At 29.6% G+C, this 3,768-nt stretch overlaps 1 long non-coding RNA gene across 1 annotated transcript; it reads left to right on the forward strand.

The window, feature by feature from the left end:
- Window positions 1–387: 387 nt before the first annotated feature.
- LOC139893348 (uncharacterized) lies at window positions 388–2,729 on the forward strand. Its single transcript, XR_011774483.1, has 3 exons — window positions 388–731; window positions 2,054–2,111; window positions 2,239–2,729. It is a non-coding gene; the product is annotated as an uncharacterized lncRNA (long non-coding RNA).
- Window positions 2,730–3,768: the final 1,039 nt, after the last annotated feature.

Raw genomic sequence — 3,768 nt, forward strand, 5'->3', positions numbered from 1 at the left:
AAAACTGAATTATAATGTTATTTATGTGTGTGTGTGTATATATATATATATATATATATATATATATATATATATATTAATATCAAATATATTTAATGTTGCTATTGGTTTGATTTCACTTTAAACAATATTTGTTTATCAATTACTCTGTATTATGAATTGTTTATACGTGAAAAATTAGTTGCTAATGGTTTTGATTTTACTTATATGCTATTACTGGTTTTGTACAATTCATTGATATAGTATATATTGTAAAACTACACACTTCTGTTATCGGTGAGTTTTTAATTTGGTTTAACCAAAACCGAACCATGTAAATCGATTTCTTATTTGGTTGGATTGGTTTGATTTTATCAAATTTTGGTTCGGTTATTGGTTTCAAAAAATATTCTTGAAAATCGAAAAGATCAAACGGAATAAACCATATAAATCGCAAACCGACGGAGTATTAGATATATAATTGTCCATTGTCGAGATGCCCAAAAATGTTAGGAGCTGAGGATGAAAAATAAAACATTTATATTTCAATAATTATATCAGCCCAAGTAGCGGGTTTAGGGTTTTCAATTTTAGCGGGTTTTGGTTGGTGATTTTGCGATTTGGGTAGGAATTACTATTTAATTGCATCATTAATCATTTGCAGTTAGGCTTCTCCGATTACCATAAAAATTAAGGTTTTTGTTTCGATTTTCCATAAAAGAGAAGGGTGGAAGCTTTCTCAAGAATATAAGGTATTTTTGTATTTATCAATTTTGTCATTCGTAATTTGGTTAACAATATTTTGTTGTTTGCTAAGTTATTGAATTCAACATGATTTAAATGGGTAAACCCTAGGTGCGCTATTATTTGCTTTTCTTTTTAGCTAGATAATTTTGTTGAGGTTTGTAATAACTTTTCAATTTTTCTAATCTATTTGGCAGATAAATTATCAATTGGAACTGGATAATAATTTTGTTTGTAGCTTACTGTTTTATTTAGGATAAAAACAAACATAATTTTTGAAAAGTAGTCGTATTTGCTGGAATGTTAGAGTTGATATGTTCAAATTATTGGACCTTTAACGATTTTTAAGTTTTTTTGGGTAGAAGTTTAAAAAATGTGTTTGCAGATTTGATATCACGAAACTGATACCACCTGTATGATGTGATTCACTGTAGGGTGATGCTAGGGGTAACAGTGTAAACCCATTTACTGAATATGCTATGATGGTGAATTGTGTTGTAGGGTGATGCAAAACATAACAATGTAAACCCATTTACTAAATTTTGGATTACTTTTATCATGTATACTAGGATGGTCTATTGTGTTGTTTGTAATAGTTGTGCTATTGATGCTGATATTGATACTTACATGTCAATTTGAGTGTTATTGATACGTAGATATACTCGTATTTATATGACAAACCACTCGAGTGTGACCATGGCTCTGAGCAGCTTCTACACTATTTTTATGTAATCACTTATCGTCTACTTAAGTAAATCTTATCGTTTATGTGAGTAATCGTGTGAAGCAATTAGTAAATAGTGTTACAGTTACTTTTTTTTTTTTTTTTATTTTTTTTTTTTTTTTTTTTATTTTTTTTTTTTTGCGTTCATATTGTTTACTATTATTTTGTGTATCAATAAACACATAAATTACTTCAGTTTAGGACTTAATTTATATATTTTTTTCTTCTATTTTTAAGTTTTTCTTACTGAATTCTCTTTTTTATATTGTTTGATTAACATTTGTTTCAATGTTTCATCGTAATATCGGGAATGTGTGTTTCTATTTGTTTTAAATTTAAGTTGCTTGCAAATTGGATCGATTTAAGAAGATTTCGTTAACTGTTGTTCTTCATTATCAGTAATTGTAATAGACAATATGCTTGAATATGTTGTCCAATTTAATATGTATTTTTCTTTTAGTAATGAATAATATTATGTCAAATATTATTTTATTTGATTTTTTTTGTTTTATGTGTTTTACGTTTACGGTTGTTTTCCTCAAAGTGATGGCTATATCTGCCATGTAACCACACACATGATTCATTAGTTACTGTGATTTTGAACAGCACAATTTTAACCAAATCAACAACCGTTTGATAAAATGTCTACGGAAAACTTCTCGAGGTATGACTTAATTCTCTTTATAATTTTAATTTATCATTGTAAATGTACGACATACATGTAGTCCCCATCAGTATACATTATGTATTCACTATTTTTTTTTTCTTTTCATTTTTGTGCATATTCAAAGCGAGATCGATGACACTTATATTTCAATGGACTTATATTATGGTGGACATGCATCTCTACGCTAGAAGTGGTACGAAGAAGGTTCAAAAATTTCATTTAAAATTTTTGAAACAACCATTTTCTTCCTAGAATGGTTACACGACTTACTCAGGGAAGAAATACCATCTGAATATTCAACAATTATGTATTTTGACGAAGGTGAGAAGAAATTCAAGTTTCTTCACACCGACGAACAGTTTGACGTTTTAAAAAACAAAGCCACGCGAACAAGTTCTAATCTTAGGTTATATCTGCTTAATCAAACCGATTCGAGTAGTGATGAAGGACATGATAGTGGAGATTCGCATTTTTAACCATCTTACTATTGTCATTTACGAAAAATGCTTTCGTAACTTTATGTATTCGTTTTATTACGATGCTAATAAGTAATGTTGTAAATAAGAATGTTAGCTTATTGGGTTAGCAATCTTCGCACTAAACAATCGAGGCATTATCTGGCTACAAATACATGTCAGATTGCGGCAACGCGCAATCCGGACCTCTTCCTAGTTTTTATATATTAGACATGTTTATATATGTGTGAAGATCCAGCTTGCATTGGAAGGCTAGACAAAAAAAAGTATTTATCATTTTTGTTTCTAGAATTCATCTTGATTAATAGTTTGGATCTATTGGACCCTAATACAGCTCATCCACTAAATTATTATTACTAACATTATTGGAGTACATTAATGAATTCTATTTTCTAGTGGGAGATTATTAACGAAAAAACCTCTCTAGAAAGCAACTAGAGACGACGTAACAAAACAATTACAATAGCGCAAAAAGCCATAGTAAAAACAAGGGCAAATAGCCCGAAAGGGTAACCTATGTTGTCAAATTTGACAATCAATGTAACCCCCAATTTGTCTAAGCCCAAAAAGGACTCTATTTTAATTTTTGATCATTAAAAGGATTGCTTGTTGAAATTTTTTAAAATTGAGGTAATTTTTGGCCATCTGGACAATTTGTATTAAAAAAAAAATGCCACTTGTATTTCCACCTGTGTTTATTTTTTCCAACTGTTATGTTCATCTTCTTCACTGAAAACATACCCAGCAATGCTTCATCTCAAACATAAAAACTGTTGATCGTTCATCTTTATCGTTTGTTTGTCTGAGAATATCACCAAACAGCAGTAATAATACAAACATCAGTAACTCGACGAACAGGCCTTGATTAAATCGAGATCTAAAACATTTAGGCTTTGATTAAAATCTAGATCTAAAACGTTTCAGGCTTTGATTCCTTCATGAAATCTGTTCAAAACCTGATCCCTAACCTTCGTTGATCATAAACATAAGCTGTAACAACACTTAAATCATGAATTTGATCTATGAACATTTGGTTGACTTTTTATCCGAAACTTTGACCACTAAATTAGAGGTCAAATCTTCATGTTTGGATCTGAAATATTGCATAGAGATTCACGAAGAGATTTGAAACACTTTTGCACTTTTACTTTTCTCTAGATGATTACTAATCATTCTGG

Source organism: Rutidosis leptorrhynchoides, chromosome 2, assembly GCF_046630445.1.
Source record: "Rutidosis leptorrhynchoides isolate AG116_Rl617_1_P2 chromosome 2, CSIRO_AGI_Rlap_v1, whole genome shotgun sequence".
NCBI classification, from domain to species: domain Eukaryota; kingdom Viridiplantae; phylum Streptophyta; class Magnoliopsida; order Asterales; family Asteraceae; genus Rutidosis; species Rutidosis leptorrhynchoides.